This window comes from Symphalangus syndactylus, chromosome 6 (genome assembly GCF_028878055.3).
Source record: "Symphalangus syndactylus isolate Jambi chromosome 6, NHGRI_mSymSyn1-v2.1_pri, whole genome shotgun sequence".
Taxonomy (NCBI): domain Eukaryota; kingdom Metazoa; phylum Chordata; class Mammalia; order Primates; family Hylobatidae; genus Symphalangus; species Symphalangus syndactylus.
Window position 1 is genome coordinate 102,572,858 of NC_072428.2, and position 14,926 is coordinate 102,587,783.

Genomic DNA, 14,926 nt, shown 5'->3' on the forward strand with positions numbered 1-14,926 from the left:
ATAACAATCACTCTCCCTTAGGCCTTCCTGATCCTCTCTCTTCCAGTCTTATTTTTCTTCACTGAATTTTTTTTTTTTTTTTTTTTTTTTGAGATAGTTTCTCTCTGTCGCCATGGCTGGAGAGCAGTGGCACAATCACAGCTCACTGCAGCCTCAACCTTCTGGGCTCAAGTGATCCTCCTCTCAACCTCCCAAGTAGCTGGGTCCACAGACACGTGCTATCATGCCTGGTTATCTTTTATTTTTATTTTTTTGAATAGACGATGTGTCACCATGTTGCCCAGGCTGGTCACAAACTCCTGACCCCGAGTGATCCGCCCGCCTTGGCCTTCCAAAATGCTGGGGTTACATCTGTGAGCCACCGTGCCTGGCTCCTCTGTCCCTTACCCTTTCACATGCTGTGTAGTTATTTGTTTACCTGTTATTTGTCTCCCCTCACTAACTTATAAGCTCCGTAAGAGCAGGGATTTTTGTCAGTTTTGTTGGCTGCTTTAGAATAGTGCCTGGCACAGGCCGGGCGCAGTGGCTCACGCCTGTAATCCCAGCACTTTGGGAGGCCGAGGCGGGTGGATCACGAGGTCAGGAAATTGAGACCATCCTGGCTAACAGGGTGAAACTCTGTCTCTACTAGTAATACAAAAAACAAAATTACCCGGGCGTGTTGGTGGGTGCCTGTAGTCCCAGCTACTCGGGAGGCTGAGGCAGGAGAATGGCGTGAACCCGGGAGGCGGAGTTTGCAGTGAGACGAGATCGCGCCACTGCACTCCAGCCTGGGCGATAGAGCTAGACTCTGTCTCAAAAAAAAAAAAAAAAAAAGGAATAGTGCCTGGCACATAATAGGCATTCAGTAAGTATTGTTTCAATGAATAAATCTTAAACAGAGTGTGTGATATAAAATGTAAGATTTCCTTTATGACTTGGGGTCATCTACATCTAGTTGGGCCTTCCTGACCACCCGTCCTTCTATTCTCATCCAAGCAGAGTTCTTCACTCTCTCCTCTTTATTACTCCTGTTCCTTACACCTTTTTATAGTTAGACTCATCACACTGAATTCTAATTTATTTATAAACATGTTTGCTTTCCTCCCCTTGCTGTAGGCTCCTTGGGGTAGTAACTGCATTTAAAGTATTTCTAAATCCTCAGTATCCTGAACAGCGTCTGGAACTTTGTAGGCACCAGTTAAATGTCGGTTGGAACGCATTGCCCATACCTAAAAGAGTAGGTGAAGATACAGTGTGGGATGTAGGGGTGACTGATTTCGTTTGTTGTTCTGCTGTGTGCAGTTAATGTCCCTGATACAGTTTGGATACTTGTCCCCGCCCAAATCTCATGTCGAAATATAATCCCCAATGTTGGAGGTGGCAGCTGGTGGGAGGGTGATTAGATCATGAGGATGGATTTCTCATGAATGCTTTAACACCATCCCCTTGGTGCTGTTCTTGCGATAGTGACGGAGTTCTCTTGAGATCTGGTTGTTTAAAAGTGTGTGGCACCTCCTCACCTCTCTCTTGCTCCTGCTCCCTCTTCATCTTCTGTCATGATTGTGAGATGCGGGCGCTATGCTTCCTGTAGAGCCTGCAGAACTGTAAGCCAATTAAACCTCTTTTCTTAGAAATTATCCAGCCTCAGGTATTTCTTTACAGCAATGCAAGAATGGCGTAATGCAATTCCCATCCTTTCCCTCAGATTACTGAATCCTAGGATCAGAGAATGTCTGCTTGGTATGTGGAGGCCCTCAGGAAGAATGAGAAACTGTTGGTCCATCTCCCCACCTTCAGCTCCCTCTACATGGAACAAGCTTCTAGCATCCCACCTCTGAGAGCAAAGAGCCAAGGTGGCAGCTCCTTGACCTTCCAATTTGCCTCCTCCTCCTCTGATCACATTACCCCCAGCTCCATCCAAAGCTGCTGATAGGACTGGTTGGTCCCCTGCCTGCTGCCTGCTTCCCTTCTTTCTTTCTTAATGTAAAATCCTCAGTACTCTGCCCTAAGCCCCTTTCCTTTGTCATATGCTCTTCCTTTGATCGTCTTTTTTTTTTTTTTTTTTTTTTTGAGACGGAGTCTTGCCCTGTTGCTTAGGCTGGAGTGCAGTGGCGCGATCTCGGCTCACTGCAACCTCTGCCTCCTGGGTTCAAGCGATTCTCCTGCCTCAGCCTCCCAAGTAACTGGGATTACAGGTGTGCACCCGCACGCCCAGCTGATTTTTGTATTTTTAGTAGACAGGGGGTTTCGCCATGTTGGCTAAACTGGTTTCAAACTCGTGACCTCAGGTGATCCGCCCACCTCGGCCTCCCAAAGTGCTGGGATTACAGGAGTGAGCCACTGTGCCTGGCCCTTTGATGGTCTTATCTATTCCTGTTCTACCTGTGACAATGCCATAAAACCTAGGCTCTTAGGACTATTGAGTATGAAGCACCCTCTTACTCAACCTAAACCAAAGTTTAGGTTGTCAACCTATCTCAACCCTATCATTAGCAAATGACCTTCACCATTTCCACCCTATCAGTTTACTGCATGTATTATTTATTTACTATTTTAAAAAATCAGTATGCTTTCCCACTTTACTTAGCCAAAGAAGTAGTGTCAGCAAAATGAAGAGTTTGTTGGACAATCATTTTTTTTAGAGAGAGAGTCTTGCTCTGTTGCCCAGGCTGGAGTGCAGTGGCACAATCATGGCTCACTGCAGCCTTGACTTCCTGGGCTCGAGCAATCTTCCTGCCTCAGCCCTCCAAGTAGCTGGAACTACAGACATGAGCCATCACACCTAGCTAATTTTTAAATTTTTAGCAGAGATGGGGTCTTGCTATGTTGCCCAGGCTGATCTCAAACCCCTGGCCTCAAGTGATCATCTCATCTCAGCCTCCCAAAGTGCTGGGATTATAGATGTGAGCCACTATGACAGGCCTGGGCAATCTTTTTTTCTAAAACACATCAACATAAATATGAGTGGTAAAAAATTTTTTAACATTTCCATGTGGACCACCTAAAATCATATTGTAGACCACACTGTGGGGAACTTGGGTTCAGCACTGTGTCTTCACCTTGTAGAGGGGGAAACTGAGAACCAAAGAGGCTAAATGATGCAACTGAAGCCACATTTCCAGTTAGCAGTAGAGCTTTGAGTATGACTTGTACGCCACCTTACCTTGAGTCCTGTGATCTCTGCAGAGCCCAGGACTAGTTTTCCTAATTTCTGTGCTTTCTGTCACTTTTCCATAAATACTGTACTAGTATATCAGATTCAGTCTGATACGGTTTGGCTCTGTGCCCCTACCCAAATCCCATTTCAAATTGTAATCCCCTTGTGTCAAGGAAGGGACCTGTAATCCCCTCTGTCGAGGGAGGGAAATGATTGGATTATGAGGGTGGTTTCCCCCATGCTATTCTCATAATAGTGAGTGAATTTCATGAGATCAGATGGTTTTATAAATGGCAATTTTTCCTGTGCTCTCACACGCTCACTTTTCTCTTGCCTGCTGTCATGTAAGATGTGCCTGCTTCCCCTTCTGCCATGATTCTAAGTTTGCTGAGGCTTCACCAGCCATGCAGAACTGTGAGTCAATTAAACTTCTTTTATTTATAAATTACCCAGTCTTGGGCCGTTCTTTATAGCAGTGTGAAAATGGACTAATACATAGTCCTTATGGAATTCATCTTTCCTCTCTCAAAATCTGTTCTTCTTCTTGACTTCCATCTTCCCATTATACCTATTATCTACCCAGACTCCAAGCATCCCTGATTCTCTCACTCCCATATCCAAGTTGCTGCCGAGCCTGTCTGTCTCATCCCTCATTATCTGAGCTGTCAGTGGCAAGTCAGTCTTGGTGAACCCAAATGACAGCCATTTCTCTCATCTCCAGGCTCCCTTAGTAATTTGCATGTTTTAATTTTGTGGTATTTATGACATGCTATCTCTGACATCTGTTCTTTCACATGTCTTATCTGTAAACTTTTTTTGTGAGAGGAGCTTAATTACCTTTGAACCTCCACAGTTTCTCATACCTATCTGCCATGCTCTGTATATGAATGCTTGAATGAATGACTGACTGAATGAATAAATAAATAAATATATGCATGGATGAATGAGTTATGTACAATTGAAGCAGGGTAAAAGCAGCACAGGGAGTTATAATTTTAAAATAATCATTTTGTTAACATTTCCATTGCAACTTTTTTAAAAAAGCTTAAATATAAGTTTTCTTGATGTTTTATGACCAAAAGACAGTATTAATATAGAGTCAGTTGAATGTGGCTCCATGGTATGAAATGTAAGTCATTCCTAATTCAGATATAACCATAAAAATTCAGCTTCACTTATTATTGTCCACAGATTACTTACAATGGAGGTACAATCTGTTGGTCAAATAATGAACCTGTTTGAAGGATTAGCAGGAGGGTAATTAATAAATATGTTAATTATTCCTTCAAGCTATGGACACTGCCAGCATTCAGCTTTTACCTCTAGCATGTATATTCTTATAATGGTATAAGCCTATAATATTGTCATTATGACACGTCATTTACAAACTAGTAAGTTGGGAAGCTCTAGGATTATGTTATTGAATGCTTTTGTCTTATACTGACCTGGAATCCCAGTTCCTTGCCTTTTACCCAGTTTAATTCCTTATATTATTAAAAATTAAGTTTGTCGTCTCCATTGTGTTCTCTTTCCTAGCCCTGGGGAATAACTTAAGTATCTTCATTTAACAGTCATCACAGGTGACTCTGATGTAGGTGGTCCACAGGCCACGCTTTGGGTAAACTCTACATAAGATTCTAAGCATTTCAAGAATGAATGCCGGCTGGGCACGGTGGCTCACACCTGTAATCCCAGCACTTTGGGAGGCTGAAGTAGGCAGATTACGAGGTCAGGAGATTGAGACCATCCTGGCTAACACAGTGAAACCCCATCTCTACTAAAAATACAAAAATTAGCTGGGTGTGGTGGCACATGCCTGTAATCCCAGCTACTTGGGAGACTGAGGCAGGAGAATCACTTGAACCAGGGAGTTGGAGGTTGCAGTGAGCCAAGATTGCACTACTTCACTCCAGCCTGGTGACACAGCAAGACTCCATCTCAAAAAAAAAAAAAAGAATGAATGCCATGCTTCACTCATTTGTATCTCCAAGACATGCAAGGTGCCTAGACAGAAATAGACATTCAATACATGAATAAATGTCTATTGAATGATGACTTCAGCTACTCTGTATGTGTGTGTGTGTGTGTGTGTGTGTGTGTGTGTGTAGTGGGAACACCCATGCAAAAGCCAAAACTTTGTTTTGTTCTTAAAAGCAATTCCACAATAGCTGCTTTCTTGCTATGTACCTTAGTATGCAGTATCAAAGCTTCCTTACTATTATTCCAGCATTGATACACTACACTTTACCTTTTAAGATAATGTTTACTTAATTTGTAAAACCCAGTTACCCACAGTTGAAAACACCTATGTTTTCTCTGATCCCCAATCAGAGACCCAAAGAGGAAAGTACAAATCACCTCTAATTCCCCGTCAGAGGGATGCCCATTGTTAACATATGGGCACATGCAATGATTGAATTATACATAGCGGTATTTTACCATTTTTAATTAACAGAATTATCTTTAATTACTTCTTTTTGGAGAAGATATTTTAAAAATAGAGAATGGTTTCAGATATCCTATAGGTTCTGAAGAAGGATGACACATTTAAGGACCAAATACTTTTTCAGTTAGGTTCCTAATTACATCTTTTACTTTACTCATTAAGGCTCTTGTTCAAGCAGCAGAAACTAACTCTCACTATATTAAGCAAAAAGAGGTTTTACAGGAAGACTATGTTGTGTGGTCTTGGGATTGAAGAGAAGCTGAGGAATAGGGCTTATAAGAAACAAGGATGTGGCAGCTGCAGAAGATAGGATGGACCACTCAGTGAGCCTGGCCTGGCTTTTTGCCTTGTTTGCCCCACTCTTCTTAAGGATGAAAGTACCAGGTGAGAGTGGGTTCGGTTTTGTTTTGCTGGAGGTAGGTTACATAAAATTAGCTGAACTTGGCTATAGACTGACGGTGGGTGGAGATAGAGAGGAGTCAGGAATCATTTCCAGGTTTCTGGCTTACTTAAATTGGTAATGGTGCTATTTCCTAAGATTGGGAACAATGACAGAGGACTAGGCTGGCTAAATCCAGGGAGGGGTTAGATGAATGGTTTGATTTGGGGCACAATGAATTTGAGGTGCCTTGAGACATCAAAAGATCTTTAGTAGGCAAGTGGATAGGTGGGTTGTGCTGCACATTCTCTGTTTGCCTCTCCGGAACTACTCTCCATCCTCCTCCACCCTGCTCTGGGCCCTGGGAGGCTGACCTGCATCAACAAACTCCCTTTGCCTCTGGCTTCGTACTGGGTTGGTTCAGTGGGGAACCCCAGCAGATTAGAGAAGGAAAGGGAATGCAGGAGATGTTTATCTATCTGGCTTCCTCCCTGCAGGGTTGCTGTGGGCTGACTGTATCTCTGAACCACAGGCCATAGCCCTTGTCAGGTGACTTCTCCACCTCTCTTTCTTTCCAGGTTCTGGATGTGCTCTTGCTTGTTCCAGAATACTGCATGACCTTTTATCATGTCCCTGTTTCCTGTCCACTCACTCTAGTGGTTTCAGTCTCAATGTATCGCCCATTTCTGCCAGGATACTAACGAATACATGGGTACAGAATTCAGGGGAGAAGCTCAGGCTGGCTGGGAAGGCATTTTGAGAATCATCTGTTTATAGATGTCTAGAAGCTGGTGTGGATAATAAATCCTTTGTGAGGGAGCACAGCCGAGAAATGGAGAGGATTAAGGACCAAGGTCTAAGAAATTCTAACTTACCTCCCACTGAAACACGGCAGTGAGAAGAATGACCTGATGATAGGGACCTCCAGAGACCTCCTTGAATTACCTAGAGACAGGATAGGCATGTGTATTGACCATCCCACAATGACATCACACAGTGGGAGAGAGGCAATTCCCTACAAAGAAATTAGAATGATATTAAAAGGGGAGAATGGATGCTGAGTGGCTAGAGTCAACACACACACACATACTCACACGTGAACACATGTTGCATACACACCTACATAATTTTATTAAAATGGGATACACATATCTCTGGTTTGTTAGCAAGGTTAATTCCTCTATGAGTGACAGAAAATCCAAAATAGCAGTGATTTAAATAAGAGAGCAGTTTATTTTTCTGTCAGGTAAATGAAGTTTGGAGGCAGTTCTGGCTGCCATGACACTCCATGGTGGCAGAGATCGAGGCTCCTCTATCATATGCCATCCTCAACATATGAGTTCTACCTCATGGTTCAGGATGGCTACTTGTGCTCCAGGCATCTTGTCTGAATTCTGGCCAGCAGGACACTCCCAAGACGTTGCACATAATACTTTAGCTTACATTCCATTGGCCAGAACTTAGACATATAACCATATCTCCCGGTGAGCTACTGAGATATAGCTTTGTTTCAGATGGCTGTGTGCCCAGCTTAAAAGCAGGAGTTCTAATATAAAGGAAATAGGAGAGAATGGAAGTTGGGACACCACTAGTGGTCTTTGCCCAAACACATTATTTTGTAATCTGTTTTCTTACTCATACAAACATTTTCTTTTTTTTCTCCCAACTAATTCTGATGACTCCTTGCTGGTCATAGTCAATCTGTAATGTTCTTCCATGTGCACTATCTCTCCTAACCCAAAGCACCTAAGAAAAATATCAGATGATATCAAAGATCCAATACATGGCTAACACAGTTCAGGAGGATTCTTTAAGCCAACTTAGCTAATCCACAAATCTTACAACATTAGAGCCAAAAGGACCCATAAACAACATCTAGTCCAAGGAATGGAGCAGCAACAGATCAAGGCTAGTATTTCAGCAAAGTGCAGCCTAGCTACAAAAGCTTGCCTCTTGCAGCTAGTCCTGACTCTCTGTGATTTAAAAATACTAGAGTATGTTTGATTCATAGGCACATTTTACATCCTGCTTTAGGCAGACGTGAATGTGCACATGCTACCCCTGGCTACACATCAATTTCCAGACAGGAATAAACTACCTACTGCTTCTTTTTCTAGGAGGCATATGATGCTGTGGTGAATGGGGCCATAAATTTCTGCAGGAGATGAACATTCCACAGTCGGCACTCATTACCGTGTCATTGGACTGCCTTTTCCCTTAACAAATATGATCAATTTTGTTTATGGTGTTGGTAGGAGAGCTCAGAGAACGTGGCTCAAAAGCAACTAAAAAAAATTTTCGTAAGCAGTGTGGAATAGAAAGAATCTCAAATTCCAGCCTAGGGTAGGTTGGGAAGGCAGTGGGATAGTAGGATTTTTCTCATTATGATGGAACGATTTACTTTTTATGTAGGCATTTCACAGTTTAGGAGGTTAACAACTACTCTGAGGCAAATTGTTCTAGAGTTATCAAACTCTGTCTTATGTGCAAGGCAGAGTGTAGCATGGTGAAAGGGGCTTATAATAATAATCATATCTAGCACACAAGATTTTTGGAAAGAAATGAAACTATGAATGACAAGTAGTATAATATTATAAACTTTAAACTGTCTACCAATGTTGTTTTCATCATCATCTTCTTTGTCTCATGGCTTCAGCATAGATGTTATTTAGAGTTATATATATATATATATATGTGTGTGTATGTATGTATATTAGTCTAATATAATTATTAGGTCCCAGGGAGCCCTAGATTATTAGTCCCCAAAGAGCTATCTTAGCCAGATAGTCAAAGGGTTGTGTACAGCTCTGTTCAGTGGGAGAATTAGTAAGTCATCATGTAATTCTACCATTTGTGTGGGCAGAAAGTTGTTTAACTTGAACCTGGTATCCACAATTAAAGATGCTACTCTGGAACACTTTTCAAAGAACCTAATAATTCTCCAAGATTACAAAATGGTAACAAGAGTTGGATAGTGCAGGTGTTACTTTGGTTCCTGGTAAATCTAACCTCTGTGTCAGACCATTCATTGGAGACAATGGTTGAATAATTCATGGTGCCAGATTTTCAATCTCCATGTAATAGCTTGTCACATGTTGGTCTGTTGGCTGATCCATAAAAATACATACTTGCACAAAGTAGCAAGTAGAATTATTTTCCCCTATATTATGTGGAAAGGGTCATCAATATTTTTTCATGGATAAGTATTTAAACTACTGAATAATAGCTATATCAGTTATGTATTGCTGTGTAATAAATTACCCTAACCCTTAGAGGCTTAAAATAATTCCTATGAATCAGGAATCCAAGCACAGCTCAGTTGAATGCCTCTGGCTCAAAATATCTCTCAAGGTTAAAATCAAGCTATCAACTGGGGCTGTAGTCTTATCTAACAGCTCAACTGGTAGTGATATTGGGGTCTGCTCCGAAGATCACTCATGTGGTTGTTTGCAGCCCTCAATTTCTTGCCAGTTGGGTTTTTCCATAGGGCTGCCCCATGACATGGCAGCTGACTTCCCATACACCCACTGATAAGAGAGAAAAAGAGAAAGAGAGAGAGAGAGAGGAGAAGGAGGAGGGGAGAGAAGTCAAATAGAAGCCAGTCTTTTTTATGACTTAATCTCAAAAGTGACATGTTATAATTTTTGCCATATTCTTTTTTTTTTTTTTTTTTGAGACAGAGTCTCGCTCTGTCACCCAGGCTGGAGTGCAGTGGCATGATCTTGGCTCACTACAGCCTCTGCCTCTGGGTTTCAAGCGATTCTCCTACTTCAGCCTCTGAGTAGCCATGATAACAGGCACATGCCACCACGCCCGGCTAATTTTTGTATTTTTAGTAGAGAAGGGGTTTCACCATGCCACCTGCTTCGGCCTCCCAAAGTGCTGGGATTACAGGCTTGAGCCACTGCACCCGGCTTCTGCCATATTCTATTCATTAGAAGTGAGCCAATAAGTCCAGCCCACACTCAAAGGAGGTATTACAGAAGGGCATGAATATCAGGCAGCAAGGATCATTAGGGGTTATTATAAAGACTTCTTACAACAATGGCATTGGAGTTTTATATTTTGGAAATAATCATTTGGCAGATGGTCTTGGTTATAATAAATTATTTTGTTTTTAAATAGCAGCTAATATCAGATTGTTAACAAAGTGAGACCCTGTGAGTTTAGAAATTTTGTGAAAATATCCTAGAAAATGCTTAATATCAGGTCAGGCTTTACGACCTACTTGCAGGTACTGAGCCTATAAAATCTACATACTATTTTCATAGGTTCAGTGCATTTCATCTAGTAAACTCTCTTGCAGTGAATTAAATAGTAAACTAATTTCTGCTTCTCCCAATTCTTTAAACTAATGAACAGAAAGTAAATTTTACAGGTGAGAATTGAGTTTATTGTTTATTTGGCAAAATTGGGCTAAGTGTTATACATACTTTCTAAAATGTAAGAGAAGTGTGTATGACTTTAATCTCTAGGAGTTTATATCAATTCATAGAAGATATGCTTTGCTAAAACCAATGAATATTATTTTCTTTATGCCTGTAAAGCTTCACTTAATATTTCTTTTATAAATTCACTGGCAATGAATTCTCTCAGCTTTTCATTATCTGATATTCTCTTTGGGTAAATGATTCTAGCTTGAAAGTTTATTCTGTCAGTACTCTAAAGATACTGTTCCAGCCTCTTCCAGCTTTCATGATTTCTGATTAGAAGTTTGCTGTCATTCTTATCTTTGTTCTTTGTACATAATGTTCCATAATTTGTCTTGGCATTGTTTTCTGAATGCATGTTTTGCTTGGGGTTTGTGGAGATTCTGTGAGTTTACAGTTTTCATCAAATTCGGAAAAAATTTGATCATCGTATCATCAAATATCCCTGTATTTTTTCTAACGTGTAATGTAAGCCCCAGTTACACACATGTTAGAATCCCTAATATTGCTCACAGTCACTGATGCTGTGTGTATTTCTTAGTCTTTTTTCCCTCTGTGCTTCATGCATAGTTTTTCTTCCGGTTATAGATCATTATTTTCCTTGCTTCTTTGCATGCTAATAATTTATGATTGGATATTGAACATTTTTGAAGATCTGATTTTGCTGTATTCCTTTAAATAGTATTACATTTTCTTCTGGCACACAGTTATTTGGAATCAATTGGATTCTTTCAAATCTTTCTTATAATCTTTGTTAGGGCGGGTCCAGAGCTGTATTCAATCTAGGATAATTTAGCCCTCCAACTAAGGTGGAATACTTTTGAGGACTCTATCCAATGCCCATGTCGTGCAGAACCTTTCCACTCAGGCTTGTGCAACACAAACCATTCTCAGCCCTGTGTGAGCTCTTGGAATTGTTAGGCCTTCTCATTTCCAGTGGTTCCTTTGCTGGCCTTGGGTAGTTTCCTTTCACACACATAGAGTAGTACTCAGCCAAATACTTGAGCATACTCCTCTGTAGATCTCTGGAGCTTGCTTGTTCTCTTTCAGAAGCTCCCTCTTTTTTGGTAATTTGTCTTAAAAATTCTACTTGCCTTGGACAATACCTGCTTTGCAACACAGCAAGACTTCTGGGGTCTGTTTGGGTTTCCCCTTTTTGTACTGCAGCCTAGAAACTGCCTCCAGTGAGTAAACTGGTGCAACCGTAGGGCTCCCTTTTTAGTTTTGTTTTTTTTTCTCTCAGAGAGCAAGGCCCTGCTGCCTGTTCTCCAATATGTAAAATTGTTTCATTTATTTTGTCCATTTTTTCCTAGTTGTTTAAGGTGAGAGGGTAAATATGGTTTCTGTTACTCCATCTTGGCTGGTAGTGGACTTTTTATGATGAAACCAAAATAAATATAGAATTGTACTTTTAAGAATCTTTGATGTGAGAATTTGAGTAGCAGAAATGCTTAGAAAAGAGATGATAAAATCAATTAATACGTTGAATGCTTCCTCTCAGATAACCTGAATGCAATAAATTATTGTAAAATAAAATACTTTTCAGTAGTGCCAAGTGTCCATGTTCTTGCTTCTCCTCATGTTCCAATCTGTGGTTCCAGAGCACAGTATTCACAAAAATTGTATATGGTGGCCAAGGAATATTTTGTAAGATTAATTCATATTACTTAAAAAAACTTGTATATATGTAGGCCTGTTGTAACATGAGCAAAGTGCAATATGAATTCTTCACATTGTCAACTAAATGGAAACAGAATGCTAGAGCATTGTACCAGTTTGGGTTTTCCAGAATGCACATGGCAAGACAGTCAGAACTGCAAGAGATTTCTTTGGGAAATGCTCATGAAAGATAAAGGGATGAGGGAAGAGGAGTGGCCATGAGAAGCCTTCAGACCACAAGTGTCTGACACTTGTGATTAGAGAGAGGGAAGGAGGGGAATTGGGATAGGAGGACCCTCAGACTGCAACACATCTCTGAAAAAGTGTTGGCCAGCCCGGCAGGGAGCTCAGGCGCAAAGACTGCCAGTAGAAGGGTCCTGTATTGAGCAGAAATGGCTCAGTTTTCTTACTCCTGCCTTGCAGCCTCCAGTAGCTCCCCGGAAAGGGTGTAGCCTCAGCTTGAACACACAGGTAAATCCTAAAGTCTCTGTAGCTCAAGACTGTAGATAGCTGCACACTTCATGGCCATTTTTCTCTTTGAAAGGGGCTCTGAGGGGCCCACTTTCATGGCTTGTAAAAATTGTGAGTAATTTTACTTTTATAAATATATTTAATGAGGTTTCATAATATTTTCAAAAAACTAAATTAAAACATCAAGTTGATTTACATAAGTTTGATTTAAAATTTGGGTAATCATGCTACAACATAGATGAACCTTGAGAACATTATGCTAAATGAAATAAGCCAGTCACAAAAAGACAAATACTGCGTGATTCCACTGATATGAGGCATCTAAAGTAGGCAGACTGTTAGAAATAGGAAGTAGAATGGTGGTTGCCAGGGGCTGGAAGGAGGTGGAAAAGGGTAGTTGTTGTTCAATGGATATAGAGTTTTGGCTTTGCAAGATGAAGAAGTTCCAGGGAGCTGTTGGACAACAAGATGCATACAGTTAACACTACTGTATAGTACACTTCAAAATGGTTAAGATGGTAAATTTCACATTATGTTTTTACCACAATAAACACTTTTTATAATCATTCATTATAATTAGTATTTTCCTTTGAATTTTAATAAAATACTTTGAAACAAGAATAAAGAATAATTTTTACTCTGGCCCTAAGCCCCACAAATATTAAGGCCTGTGGAGCTTCTGTTTCAGACCTGGACCACCCTGCCCAAGGTATAGCAACCTGACCCCAACAGCCTACTTTTTATGCCCATCTTGTTTCAGAAATCAGATTTTAATAGGCTTGATTCGAAATTATAACTTGTAGGTCAAGCATGGTGGCTCATGCCTGTAATCCCAGCACTTTGGGAGGCTGAGGCAGGTGGATCACTTGAGCTAAGGAGTTCAAGACCAGCCTGGGAAACATAGGGAGAAGCTGTCTCCACAGAAAATTACAAAAATTAGTTGGACATGGTGGTGCACACTTATAGTCCCAGCTACTCCAGAGGCTGAGATGGGAGGATTGCTTGAGCCTAGGAGGTCGAGGCTGTAGTGAGCCGTATTTGTGCCACTGCACTCCAGGTTGGGTGACAGAGCAAGATCCTGTCTCAAAAAGAAAAAGGCAAACCTATAATTTTTATCCAAATTGATTTAAACAGTGTTAGGACCCTGGCCCCTGGCCCATGCTGGGTGAAATGAGCAGAGGAAGGTGTCAGGGGAACAAATGAAGTCTCAAGTGGGCAGGGGGAGGAGAATGGGATAGTGCGGTGTGAATGTTGCCAGTAATGAAGCCAGCAATGAAGGAAGAGTGGGTGTAATAAGGTAGGAAAGTATATTGCACTTAGAGGAAACTGAACAGTGAACTGTAATCAGCCCATAACTGACATATTTAAATTTTTCAATGGTCAAAAAGAGGAAAATCACACAACTGACCCGCTCTTAAGACAAGTTTTAGCTATTACTTGAAGAAGATGTCCAACAGGATAGTGCACATTCAGAAACATTAACTGCGAAACTTGAACTCACTCTCAAGATTTTCATTAACTTAGACCCACCTGGCTCTGTGACACTGTTTTCAGAAGGTTAAATGCTTGGCAGCAGGGGTAGGCATCTGGGGAAATTTTAGAATTGCACATATCTGAGCAAATTGATTGTGTCCAGAAAGTACTCTTACTGGGAATACAGTGCTAATGAATATAAAATAACAGTCCCTGCTGGGTAGCCTCCAGATGGCAAAACTTACAAGCTGTTTGGCTTTGGAATAGTCATGTAATCTCTCTGTGCCTTTGGTTCCTCATCCGTAGCAAGGAGGGATATATAGTTCCTACCTCGTTAAACTACTGTGATGATTCAATGCAATTATGCATGTAAATAAAACACTAGAACAGGTCCTGGCACATACCAATAATTCAATAAATATTATTAATAATTGTTGTTTATGCGGATTTTGTCATCTTCAGGGCTTGATTATACTTCTTTTTTGGGGGGGGCTTGATTATACTTCTAAGCTTAGCTGGCTGCCTTGCAAAATGTACTCATTATGGGAGTCTTGAGTGGATGAGTCTAAACGTATCACCACTACTGGTGAAAAATAAATCAGATCAAAAATCCTCTAATAATGGTGGTGGATCACCCCTGCACCAAAAGACAGAATACTAGTTAGGGTGGATATTCCATTTTAAATCACTGCTGTATATCTACCAAGCAGGCTTTGAAATGATTCTTCTAAAGGGCATAAAAGGAGTTTATTTTTCATGCCTATTCTTGAAATGCTACAGATGCTATGAAAAATAAGAACAAGAAGTGGGAGGCAAAGTTCTTAGATGAATGTGAGATTTAAGATATTACTTCACAAAAACATTGCCCAAGAGTTTTTGGTCTTGTTTTCCTACATTTCATAATTGTGCCCCACAGATCTCAATTGTGA